We start from the raw sequence: 14,074 nt of genomic DNA on the forward strand, positions 1-14,074 counted from the left end.
GGTCCCTGCTGAGAATTCCCAGAGTCCACCATCTCCTGCCCTCTCCAGACCACACTAATCTGAACTGGCCCCTTCCTCATGTCTCCCTGCCTAGGATACCCACAGACCCAGGTGTTTCCATTAGGGTCTCACCACTTGGATGCCAGCCTGGCTCATGCCCTGGCCTAGAAGGCCTCAGAGGGATGAGGCCCGTGCTGGCACCAGGCAGGACCCATGGAGGACAGGGCTGGCAAAGCCTCTCTCCAGAATGCTTGGCCCCATCTCTCCCCTGCACAGGGCCAGTTCAACCCCTCACATCCAGTCCTGTGTCCTTATATGCTCAGGGTCCACTGGCCACCTGGTCACTCAGCAGTGCAAGCCCCTTTCAGCCTGTCCCTTTTGGTCCCTGCCGACCTCTAGGCTAAGACTCCCTACTGGGCCCTTGGGCTACCTCAGCCTTTTGAGTTCAAAAGGATTTCTCTCTGCAGAAGGACTGGAAAGCATCATTTTTCTCATCAATCAACAAACACTCATTGAGCACTTACTAAGGGCCAGGCATTGGCGATAAACAGTGAACACGATAACAGACTCTATCATCTGAGCCCAAGTGAAACTGACAGTGTTGAGGACTTACATCCAAATCGTTTAACTCCCTTTCCATCCTCTGGAGTAGTCCACAAGACCTAGATCTACATGGGAAATCTATGAGAATAAAGTATTTGCATCTATTTTTATTTCTGATCACATTTTATATGAATATTATTACATGTGACTCTAGAACAGCAGGGTGTGGGATTTGGAAATGACTTTAATCATTGAGTTTCTAGACACAAACTGTGCTCACTGGAGCATCCTTTTCACCTAGGTCAGGAGGTAGGGAAGAAGACAATGACTAGGGCAGCCTTATTTTCATATGTTTTAAAAGTAGCAGGTGCGACTGTCATTGTACAGATCCAAATTTCAGGAAAAACACTCATTCAATGGGACTGCTCAGAAACATAATCCCTGTCATTAGTGCAATCCCTTTCCTGTACAGAATCAAACTAGAATCACATGGTCTGGGAAAATCTTGGAGAAATTTTTTCTCTAAGATCATATTCAATGGTGAAAAGTTAACAGCTTTTTCTCCAAGGTCTCTAAAATCCTTTCCTCTGCCTTCAGCTGAAAGCCAAGCTGACTGAGGCAGTGAGCCCCGTCAGGCTGCCCCTGAGGAGAGTCCCGCCGATGCCAGGGATGGTGTGCACGTGGCCATCATCTCTGCACAAGTTCCCAGCGAAGCTGCATGGGGTAGAGCTCGAAGTCCAAAGGGATGAACAATGCACCTGTCACTACAAAGACCAATAACTCGACACCACCCAGATATATGTGGGACCTGAACAAGAGGAAGACTTCTTTTACGGCAAGATCCCCAGCATTGTCTGTGCCCAGCCTTGGGCACAGCAGAGCTTTGAGGTGATCCAGGGCATTGGGGACTAGCCATACCCCCATGTCCTCAGCCTTTCCACCAATCTAGTTGCTAAGGATAATGGGAGATCAACTACCCCACCATCACTTATGAGCAAAGGCTTCCTGGGGGAGGAGGGCCAGGTCCAGCCTCAGTTGACTGGAGGGAATTGTCAGGGCCAGGTTGGAGCCCCCAGGACCGATGGAGGCAACAAGGCCTGTCCTGACCCCTCACACACAGCGCCCTCGCAGAGACCCCGGGGAGGCAGGCAGGGCAGGACCAGGAGGAGGCCAGCTCAGTTCTTCCTCTCTCTGCCCACAGCATGACTCTGGGGACTCCCTTGTGTATAAGAACCTGGCCCAGGGCATTGTCTCCTTGGAAAAAAGAATGGGAAACCCCCATGTGTTAACAACAAGATCTCAAGCTTTCTGTGCTGGGATAAAAAGAACAATGAAAGAAAGAACAAACTGAGGGACCAGACTGAGGTGCCTCCAGGACTGAGCCATCCTCCTTCTCCAGGGCAGAGGCCAGACGTGCACCGGGCAGAGGGAGCAGAGGGGAGAGCGCTAGGGACATAATAACCTCTCTCTCCAGAGTGGAAGTGATCAAGTGCTCCTTTATTCACCAAACCAACATTCAACAGGTGCCAACCGTGTGTCCAGCCACCATCTATCTACTTCCCCCTCCTGTGTACCACACCTTCCACCTCTAGAATCATGCTGTGTTGATACCTAGCTTCTTCCAAACACACCTCCCAGTGCCGGCTCCCCCTGCCAGGCAGACCGTAAGCTCCATAAGGAAAAGGGAGACGCCTTCCCAGGAAAAAATGACCCTCTCAGATAAACCTCTTACCTCATCCTTACTGCCCTCCTACCTCATTCCACACAACACCCCTAACCCCGCCCCCAGTGCCAGTATAAAAGAACCCAGATTTAGAAGGGGAACTACCTAAGAAGCTCCAGGGTAGGGGCCACTGCCCCACTCTGCCAGAAATGTACAGGAGTCTTTTGAAAAATGTGACCCACCTTATGCAGGGCTCCCTGTACAAATCAGAGTAGCCAGCAGCTTGGAAGCCCAGGAAGTTTCAGGAAGGCCCTTCATTACCCTCAGACCCAGCTTCAGTGCCTATTGCAGCCCTTTCTTGGGTCCAGAGCCTGGGCAACCTCTGGTTTGCTACAGCCCATCTTCCTACAGCCCCAAATGAACTTGAGGGCACTCTTCCATCCTAGTCTGAGCCAGCCTGTCCCTGCCTCTCACCGTCCAAGGTCCTCAGAGCCCTGCGAGCATCACAGCAGACCTTCTCTTCCATGCTGTTCATCCCAGGTGGATTTTGGCTACTAGCCCACCTTCCGCCCTGTCCACACAGGACAAAGAATGCAGGACATGTCCATGAACTCTAGGCCACACCTTTCACCTGGGCAGGGCCATGTCAGCCCTTCTATGCAGATAAGTATCCCTCCTGAGCTCAGCACTCCACAGCTGGTACCTTTCAGCCTGTCCCTTTGGGTCACTGCTGACAGGCTGGTCTTTGAGCTAGGACTCCCTGGGTCAGCCCTGGGCTATAATGACCTTTTAAGTGAGACACCACCTCTCTGCAGCGGACTTGGAAGCACCGTTTTGCTATCAACCGATACATCAATATTTATTGGGCAAATACTGTGTGCTAGGTAGTGGGGATACAGCAGAGCACCCCAGTCATCATGGAATTTCTCTATTTGCCAGGTCACTTTTCCTGGGTTATTGCTTGGCCTGGATCTGGGTTTGAAATCCACAAGAAGCAAAAGCATCTTGTTTTGAAAATGATAATACTCATTTGAATTGTATTTATGTTACATGCTATAGTTTTTCTGTCTGTTATCATATTAGATCAGAGAATAACAGGTTATAAGGTTCAGAATGATCTAGAGATTTTCTAGTCCTGCCAGTGCTTGGAAAAGCCCCCTCCTGGCAGGCTGGGTGGAAGATGGTAGGGGGGACAGGCAGCATGTACAGATCCATCTTGATCTGATTCACATGCGGTGAACCTCAGAACACAAACTCAGATATGACAAAACGCCTTATGTCCCCTAAATCTAACTGTGTCAGACAGTAAGCATGTCTGAAATTTAATTCCAGTTATTACTGAGACCTGGCCACATCCAAAATCAGACCAAATTAGGGAGGCATACATGGTACCTGGATAATGGAGGAAAATCCTCTAGTCTTCAAGGCATCATGCTCAACTGCTGACTAGATCGCTGCATGCCATGCCAGCCTTGCCAGACGTACACAGAGACACAGGTGCTCAGGGTCCTTGTCCAATATGGGCACAGCTGCAGGGCAAAGCAGGGACTTCGGGCACAAGTCCACACCTCCCTCTTCCTGCCCCACTCATACACACTCTCCTAACTTGGGGGAAGCATCTCTCTCTGTGATCATGACATCCTCAAAGCACTGCCCCTTCATCTCTTTGCCTTTAGAGGCACTCTATAACATCATCTTCTGGGCATTAAACAACACAACAAGAGCACCTGATAGCACACTGCTTCTGGTTCTGGCCCAGAAAACAAATCGATGATGCAGAAAAATAATAAGAACTTGATTTTCTGCACAGAACAAGAGAAAGAAATGCGGAGACCAAAAAGAAAAATCATATTTTTCAAAAGGCTACAAACTTCATACATTTTCAGCTTACACATTGCACTTACTTAGAGGAATGGATTTGTTACTTCTAAACTAGGTTCTTTGCCCGCTGCTCAAGAGGAAGCCAATGCCCTAAGACAGCAAGGGTTACAGTGGAGAAAGAGCTTAATATTGCAGAGCACCATGCAAAGAGACAAGAGAAATTTCTAAAATCCACGTTCTAAAGAATCTATGGGCCAAGGTTTTTAAAAATAATTTGACAGGCAAAGAGCTGGGGAACTGGGTCTTCTGATTGGCTCAGGATGAACTCGTAGGGTTGGAAAGCAGAAATTATTTTCTTGCACTCATAAGTTCCCAGGTCTCAAGACCAGTTGTGTGGGTTCCTTGGTATGGGCCACTGGTCTTACTGGGTTAGTTGGTCCACCAAAAGCCAGGGTCTAGAAGATAGTCACAAAGACCAGCCTTAGGTTTCACAAGGGATCTACAGGAGCAATGAAGAAGGTTAAGAAACTCTATGACCATTAAGCAATTGTAAGAGAGCAAGCTAAGGAACAATGGCTGGTTACATATATTTTCTAACTGTGCCCATAACTTTGCAGAGTTCAGGCCCCAAGCACAGATCCCCCCTTATGGCCCTTTGTTAATTTTATAAAGGGTGGTTTCAGATTTGTGAATAGAATGTAGAAAATGAGTGCCATAGGCCCAGAGTGTCCTTTAGTGAAAGAAGAAACAGAAGCCCAGGAAGCTGAAATGCCTGGCCCAACACCAAACAGCCAGCTGGCCACAGAGCCAGGGCTCGGCCCAGACCTCCCAATGCCTGAGTCGGCTCTTTCAGCCAGGCAATAAGTGTCCTCTCCAGAACTGCTCACAGTCAAAGGCCTTCAAGGTCATCTGACACCCACCCCATGATGCCTTTCTAGCCTCTGCTCAGAAAACTCCCTGGAGTGGAATCCCCCGGGCTTACCAGTAACCCACTCTTTAATAACCCCTGGTGAGCTTGGTGGTGGGATGGAAACTTCTCAGCTTAGCCATCTCCCACTCACCCTAACCATATGTGACCTTGAATAAATTTCTCCATGTGTCTGATCCTGTTTCCTATCTGTAAAATGGAAATTTGACAGATAAATTACTAATTATGGCTCCCATCAAGGTTATGGGGATTAAATGAGGTAAGGTATGTAAATCCCCTTGGAATCCTTCAAACATAGTAACATCTATACTCCCTGTTGCCCCATCCCCTAGAAGGAAAGAAATTTAAATCATACTTGAAAGAAATCTAACATGCATTTTGTACGCACACACCACACACAAAATTATACAGTCTAAAGATTGTTTTGAACAAAAATTACCATCGATATCATTTAGAAAAGTTGAAAAAAATATTTAAACATCTATTACAATGCATCAAAGAGTACTAAAGAAATAAAGACATGTGTGTCCGGGAGCCCAGAGCAGAGAGCCCGGAGACGTAAACACAACATTACGTACCACTTTTCCCCCCAACATATTTTGCAAGTCATACACAGCAGCTACAAAACTGGAAGGCTGAGTAAATAAAGTTTCCAACTGTGAACACATACTTCGTTCATACTTGAAAAAAGTGATGTTGACTAAATGAATGAGGTAAGGAAGAAATGAAAAAATGTAGGGAGGGAAGAAAGAAATCTATAATAAAAAACAAAATTAAATTAGCTAGTGCTGACTTTTTAGTTCTATCTGTCCTGTTCTGGACATAACTTATTGGGCATGACAAGCCTCTGGGACTAGAATTTTCAACAGCCAAGGTGACACATTATAGACAATTGCAGCAATGCCTCCTCATAGTGACATTATGATTTATTTATCTGGAGAGATCCTGCCTGTCAGCCAGACTATGTTTCAGTGAGAAGCCTGGGCTCTAGAGACCCCAGGCCCAGGTGGCATTCTTCCTCTGCCAGTGGGGAGGGCGGTGGCTATTGGGGAAATGGACATGCAGGGCAAAGGTGCCCTGTGACTTTAGTGGACATGTAGATAAGGCTGTCGGACATTTTTCTGTGATCACCTTTCTCTGCTAAGAGACCTCCACTGACCCTATTCAGAGTTATAGAAAAGGTCTCACTCTTTGACCTTCTTTTTTTCCAGATTCCATGGAATTTAGTAGTACAGTGGTGTAGGAAATTAGAAATGTTTTACCCCAAAATATACTCCTTTGACATATTTTGGGATGGCTGCCAGAGAAGTAATACTTACAAGGCTGTCTTTTGTGAGAGGAAACTTGCCTTTGTAGAGAACCTCCACTAATGCAGCCAGGCCTTTCCTTCCGCAAGCTACGAAAGACTAACTGAGCGTCTGAAACTTTAAAGCTCTGAAAAGAGACATTTACCATCTGCTTTCTCTGAGGGCTGCTACCTGTGAGGCTTTACCTGCATGGCAGGAAAACCTTTGCTAGCTAAGCTTCCCTTCTCTCGGCCATAACCTGTCTTGCCTCCAAAAACCTACTGGGCTACAATCCAAGCCCCCATTCTTTAAAAGCCTCTGTACCCCACTGAGGAGCTGAATGTTCATTCTGAAGTTTCCTGTGATATGCATTAAATAAAATTTATATGTCTTTTTCTCCAATTAATCAATCTGCCTCATGTTAGTGATTTTTCAGTGAACCTTTGCAGGCCAAGGCCTTGGTCTCTGCAGTAGTTAACATTAGATGCCCTGGAATCTTCTATGGTGCTCAAACCCTGGCTGCTCCCTCCCCACTGTGTGAGATTGAGCAAGTTACTTAACTTCTCTGAATCACAACTTTTTGTCTAAAAATAGAGTGTTAACTGAAGAAAATGACAAGGCTCTGAGGACTGAACTCTGATCTTTTTCTTTGCCCAAAAAATTCCTTTCTAAGGGAGCCTGGTGAGTCATGCCTACAAATGATAAAATCTCAGTAAACAGGTTTTTATGATGTGTTTACTTCCCAACCTGATTCCAGTATAGCATCACATAAAAGCTAGAAGACCCTTATCTGAATTCAAGCATTCCTTTCTGCTGATTCCTAGTCTTTTGGACAAAGGCTAATTCTTTCAGCTAATTGTCAACTAAAGAATCCCTAAATCTACCTGTCACTTGTAAGCCCCCACTTTGAGATGTCCCATATTTTGGGGCCAAACCAATGTATGCCTTCCATGTATTGATGTATGACTTTACCTGTAATTTCTGTCTCCCCTAATGCATAAAACCAAACTGTAATCCAGCCACAGCAAGTCAACTTGCTCAAGGCTTCTTGGGCATCGCTCTGGGCCATGGTCCTCAAATTTGGCTCAGAATAAACCTCCTTAAATTATTTTACGGAGTTTATCTTCTTTTCCACTGACAGTTCATACATCTGGAAAGGAGAGCTTTGTTTCTCATAAAGGGTCACAGCCTGTGGGTGGCCATTCTGACAGGCCGGGAAGCAGAGCTCCATCCAGAACCCAGAGATGGAAGCTCAGAGGGATGGACAATGGAAACCGGAATTCATGCTGAGCGACATGGCCAAACATACATATTTAACAAGCTATAGGAGGAGTCATAAATATTTATGAAAGAAGAAACATTTATATGCACAGTCAAGCTTTATGTCCTTCTATGGGTCCATGTTCAGAACTGGCTGCCCTCTGGACGTCAAAAGGTGAAACAAGGACATGAAAACCCTCTCTGCACATGCTCCGAAGACTCCATGATTGGTGTTCTCCTCTCAGGGAAGAATGCTAGTCTGGATCGTGAGATTGGTTTCTGTTTAGCCCTTAGGAAAAAAGCCTGATGGCCCTTAGCAAGGGAGGAAGTTTAATGAGGCAAGTCTGACCTCCCATCCTCTCATGGCTGGGAATTCAGCATTAAAGTTTCTCTGGGGTCCCCTTGGATCAGAGGGGGTCTGTTCAGTCAGCAGGGGGCTTAGAATTTTATTTTAGTTCACAAGAGATAGTATCAATACCTTACATAATTGTTGGGAGGATTCTACCATATAAAGAACATAAAGCACTTAAAAACATAAGAGTACAACAAATTTTAGTTACTACTATAATATAAAGTACTTGTTTTCCCACTTTTCAACAAACTGATTAGCCATGTACTGTTTCCAAGGTGTATTTTTAATTTTTTCTTGCACTTGTCACTGTATTTCATTTCAATCAACATTCTTAACATCATCAAGTCACAGAATTTTTTTGCTGTTATCTTATCTTTGGCTACTTATTGGTCACATATTTAGGTAGGCCAGGCAGAAATGTTACAAGCCCTGATGTTCTTTAGCTTACAGGCACCAGCTCTCCTAAAAATATTAAAGAAAAGGTATCCCAACCCACATGCTCTGGAGAACTGTGCTCTTTTGACGCTGTGACCTCCATCAGACCAGACCACCCCCCAATCTGATCCCAAATGACGAGCTATATTGCATCATCTTTCCCTGGTACCTATCTTCAGAGACATGGAGTGAGCCATCCAGCGCATCACACATAGCTGTTATGGACCCAAACCAGTTGCCTTAGGGCATCATTTCCATCAGCCAGCCACTAGGTAAGCTGGACCAGAAACAAAACCACCAAGCTAAGGTCCATGACAAATCCTAAATCAGATGAGTGAGGTAACATCACTACCAATAATATGGCAAATAAATAACATGTAGTGTCAAAAATAGAATCTGTAAAGTAAAAAAGAAAGAGAAAAGAAACATGAAATACGATTTGCTTCTATTAACAACTTTCCTTAAGAGCCAAGTCTTCCTTCCTTCCCTCTGCAAATGCAGAAGAGAGCTGCCCCCCAGGAAAGAGTGAATGGGAGAGGCAGGAGCCCCAGTGAAGAGATCTCGCCCCTTCAGAAAGTTGAGGCAGTGACAAAGGAAAAGGAGAGACTTGAACAAACTGATTGAAGAGATTTCACCTAATCCACAAGACATGGGCCAGACCTGCACAGCAAGTGTGGTCAACTACAACCCTGGTAGTAGATACTAGTTTGCTTGCACCGGGCCACGTCAGCCCACCTGTGGCTTGAGTTGCAATGCAAGTTCCCAGGCACCCAAGCATCTCTCAGCTTTTCTGCCTCAAGGCACTCTCTAAAGCTGGAGGAATTTGCTCTAAGAGCAGGCTCAGCTCTCAAGTGCAGAAGAGTTAACCCTCTCAGAGACAATATTCAACCAATTAGGGATGGGAAGTGGCAGACAAATGACCCAGCCTCCTGAATTTCAGAAAGACAATGCTGACGTCCATTCTTTATGGATCCTCAAAGAGCCCCCAGCAGAATTCAGCTCTGGTTCCTACAGCAATAAACAGCTCAGGAATGCACTTTTGGTTAGCTCTGCTTTTCCTGCCTCATTCTTCCTACTCCCTCACTCCAGTTCCTTGGAATTACCTCTCAAATAAATTAATTACCTCTAACTAATGCTTGCCTCTGGCATGGTCTTTGAGTGGAGCACTCAAATTAAGACATTACTGTATTGGGTCGAATAGTGCCCCCCCAAAAAAATTTATGTTCACCCAGAACCTGTAAATGCAACTTTGTTTAGAAATAGAGTCTTTGCTGATGTCAGCAAGTTAAAATGAGGTCATACTGGATTAGAATGAGCTATAATCCAATAGCTGGTGTCACTTTAAAAGAGGGAAATTTGGACACGGACACACAGAGAGGAACACCGTCTGACAACAGTTACAGAGATTGGAGCAATGCATCCATACGCCGCAGAGTGCCGGGGATTGTTGGCTACCCCTAGAAGGTAGGAGAAGCATGGAACGGACTCCTTCAGACACCTTCAGAAGGAGCCAACTCTGCTGATACCTTGATTTTAGGCCCTGGATTCCAGAACGATGAGGGAATACATTTCTGTTGTCTGTTGCCATCAGTTTGTGGTACTTTGTCATGGCAGCCTCAGGAAACTAATACAATACCCTAAAGTGTATTAGTCAGGGTCCCCTCAAAAAAACAGAAGCCACTGCAAATATTTGAAAACAGAAGGAGTTTATGACAGGAAACCGATTCCATGAGAGAACCCAAAGAGGGAAAGGGGAAGGAAGCCAGAGAGGAGCAAAAGCAGGAAGCGACTACCACACCTAACTGGAGGGTGGAGGCGTAGGCAATGTCTCCAGAACTCCAGGTCACCTGGAAGAATCTGAAACCATGTCTGGCCTGCTAGGTGAGGGCTGGAGGCAAAAGGGTAGCAGGGGAGTCATCCAGAGACAGTTCCTGTGTCACAGAGCAGAAAAATGAGGGCTGCATCTGAAAGCAACCTGGGCAAGGAACCAAACCAACAACCCCGCTCCAACCCCACAAGATTCAAAGGATGAGAGTTCAAGCTCTTCTTTTTAAAATAAAGTACTAGGATCCATGCTACCACTGGTACAAGGTAAGACCTGACAGATGAGACACACTATGAAGAAACAGTGTCAGACAGTAATGATCATGGCAGTGCAAAGAATGGGAAGCCCTTCACGAGTCAGCTCTCTTTAAAGCCCTGTCCAAGCAAAGGAATGATTGAATCGACGTCTTCTGTCTCCACTCAGCAAGCTTCCCTATAGGTATTCAAATAATTCAATTTCAGTCTTTTTTAGATGACATAGTAATCTTTCTTCAGGGAATTTATCCTAAGGAAGGAAAAGTTGCTTTGTGCAAGAAGATGCTCATCACATATGTATAATAGACAAAATTGCAAAGTACCAAAATGCTATTCAGTATGAATGCAGAAATCAATAACTATGGTATGCCCATGCAATGCAATATTTTGCGGCCATTGAAAAGGACTTTAACAGCCCCCAAATTCACTGAACACAGCAATTGAGAGTTGGCCAAAAAAAGTGGAAATGGCTGATCAACATGAAAAAGCAAAATCTCTAGAGTTTTAAAATGAAAATTAAAACTAGAGATATTTGCTAGTCTTATGAGTGATAATTTAAAATAGCAATAATACTTCAAGTTGCAGTACATGTGGTTAAGTAGCCATAACTATAAATTGATATTGATGGTGAACAGTGCTACAATGTCTTTGGAAAGCAATTTAGCAATAAGTATAAAACATCCTAAAAATGTATATACACTTTGCTCTGGCAATCCTACTTCAAGTAGTTATTATAAAAGTCAGATAAGTATTTAAAGATCTGTATAAAAGGTTGTCCATTGATGTATCATTTATACTAGTAAAAAAAAAGAAACAACTGAGATGTTCAGTAAAAGGAAATTGGTTAAGTAAATTATGTCATATTCATATGTCACATCCATATGACATAATAAGATGCAGTTATTAAAAATTATACTATTTAACTTCTCACTTCTTAAGTGTGGGCTGAGCATAGTGACTTCTTCCCAAAGAGCACAGTATGGAAAAAGGGAAATTAAAAGAGTAATTTTACAGTGGAAGATCTGATAAACACTCCCTTAGCCAGGTGATTAAGGTCAACAGTGATAAATCAGTTTGATAGTATGTAACCTTGATATGGTGTGATAAAAATGGCAGTTTACTTCTGTGGTCTTCCACCAAAAACCCATAATTCCAGTCTAATCATGAGAAAGACATGAGACCAATTCCAATAAAGGGACATTCTGCAAAATGCATGACTACAATCCCTCAGAACTGTCAGGGTCATCAAAAACAAGCAAAGTGTCAGAAACTATCACAGCCAAAAGGAACCTAAGGAGACATGGCAACTAAACGTAACATAGTACCCTGGGTAGGGTCCTGGATCAGAAGATCAGAAGAAGGATATTAGCTAAAAACAAACAAACAAAAAATAACAACTGAATAAACTATGTACTGGAATTAATAATAATGTATCAATACAAGTTCATCAATTGTAATAAATATACCATACTAATGTAAAATATTAGTAATAGGTAAAATTGGATATGGGGTATATCTAAAACTATACCAAAACCCAAAATTCATTTAAAAGTAAAAATAATAATGCTATTAATGGAAAATTCCTTGATAGAGAAGAATGCCCTCTCTATATTTTTAACTTAAAAAAGGTTAGACAACCTTACATATAGCAGAATACCATTCTAATTATAAAAATATATATTTTCATCAGGGAAAATCTTTTGAAAACTACAACAAAATTTTAATGGTGGCTGTCACTAGTAATTTCAATTTTTGTTTGCTTAATTGTAATACATATAAACAATAAATGATGTTTACTAATATATTCTTAATGCCATCATGAAATGTGTATACTGTTTTATGTTAAGTGATATAGTATATCAAAGAGTATATCCAGTGTTATAACAACTATTCAAACATATATTTTATATATGGATACATACGCACACACATATTTGTGTGTGCATGTGTATACATTTATTCAAGGGAAACTTATAATGAAAATTATTTGTTCAAAGGTTATCTTATAGCCTACTGGGTAATTTTTTCTTCCATTTTTCAATATTCTCTAAATCTTTTATATAAGAATGTATTTAGAAAAGTAAGCTTGTTTTTAAAACATTCATCTTGGAAAAGATTAAGCTGAAAACAAGAGGTTTGCTGAATGTCTGCCATTGATCAGTATGCTTTAGACTATGGGGAAATAATTCTAGGTATAAAAGTAATACATCCTTATTCGAAAAAGGAAGTTAAATACAGAACATGTAAATGAGAAAATTAAAACTGTTGAGAACTCTGCCAGCCCAAGATCATCATCCTTAATGCCTAAGCATATTTCCTTCCACTATTTTTCTAGGTGTTCATAAGGTGCTGTTTCTTTAACAGAATTGGGATGGGACTGTTTAGAACTCATAATGCCTTCCTTTCCATGACCCTTTTCTCTATTTTCATGTTGGTAAGAGTTTCAGGATAATCTGTGTACATTTGTGTATGGACAGCCTAGGACTGTGAGGCCTAGTGGTATCAGACACATGGCTCTCTGGACACTGGACAAAGCGTACTTACTGGACAGTTACTATTTGTCCAGCATCCATTTTCCCATCACCCGGCAACAGTAACCAGCACTTCTTGAGGGGAACCTCTGCTCCCATTTATAGGCACTATGGTTGGGGTGGGACAGTCCCCACCTCAGCTTGAGGAGCGCTAAATGCCAAAATCATAAGCCAATCTGGCCACTCAATTTTGATGGACACAATGATAATTTGTTTCAATCCAAAGCATATTAAGTCCAGGACTTTTGCTGAAAATCTTGGGATAAGAGAAGCTTTCTTTGTCACAGAATATTTACATTTAAAGAGGGGGTTCTAAATATTCCCAAAAGATGAGTCTGTGATGATGGTAAGATAGGAACTGGGTTACCACATAGGGTATTTGGTGTATTCCACTCTGCATACTGCGAAGGCAAGTCCAGCCTCTATTAATTAAGGGGGTACAGTGTTTTGTTTTTGTTACATGTATATCTTGTGAAATGCTTAAGTCAAGGCTTTTGGTGTGCCCATTACGAGAATAGTGTCCATTGTGCCAAATAAATAAGTTGTACAGGGTTTTTTATTTCAAATTATTAATTAAGGAGGTACAAGTGTTTTTGTCATAAGGATATATCTTGCATAATGCTTCAGTCAGGGTTTTTGGTGTGCCCATCACCAGAATACTATTCATTGTGCCCGGTAGGTAGGTTTTTATTGCACACACACCCTCCCGTCCTCTCCGTTTTTTGGTTTCTCATGTCCATTATCTCACTCTGTGCCTATGTGTACCCAACTATTAACTCCCACGTATTAGTGAGAACATATGGTGTTTTGTTTTCCATTCCTGAGATACTTCAGTTAGGATAATGATCTCCAGTTTATTCCATGTTGCTGTAAATGACATTATTTCATTTCTTTTATGGCTGAGTAGTCTATGGTATATATACACCACACTTGCTTTATCTACCCATGAACTGAAGGGTATTTAGGTTGATTCCACATCTTTCAATTGTGAATTGTGCTGCAATAAACATTCAAGTCCAGGCATCTTTTTGATAATATGACTTCATTTCCTTTGGGTAGATACCCAGCAATGGGATTGCTGGATGAAATGGTAGACCCACATTTATTTATTTGAGGAATCTACACACTGTTTTCCATAGAGGTTGTACTAATATGAAGCCCCATCAACAGTGTATA

The 14,074-nt window shown here is 42.8% G+C and overlaps 1 long non-coding RNA gene across 1 annotated transcript in view; it reads right to left on the minus strand.

Annotated features, from left to right (window-relative positions):
* Positions 1–14,074, minus strand: part of LOC123650620 — a 126,172-nt gene that overhangs the window by 47,363 nt on the left and 64,735 nt on the right. The window lies entirely within an intron of this gene.

This window comes from Lemur catta, chromosome 1, assembly GCF_020740605.2.
Source record: "Lemur catta isolate mLemCat1 chromosome 1, mLemCat1.pri, whole genome shotgun sequence".
Taxonomy (NCBI): Eukaryota; Metazoa; Chordata; class Mammalia; order Primates; family Lemuridae; genus Lemur; species Lemur catta.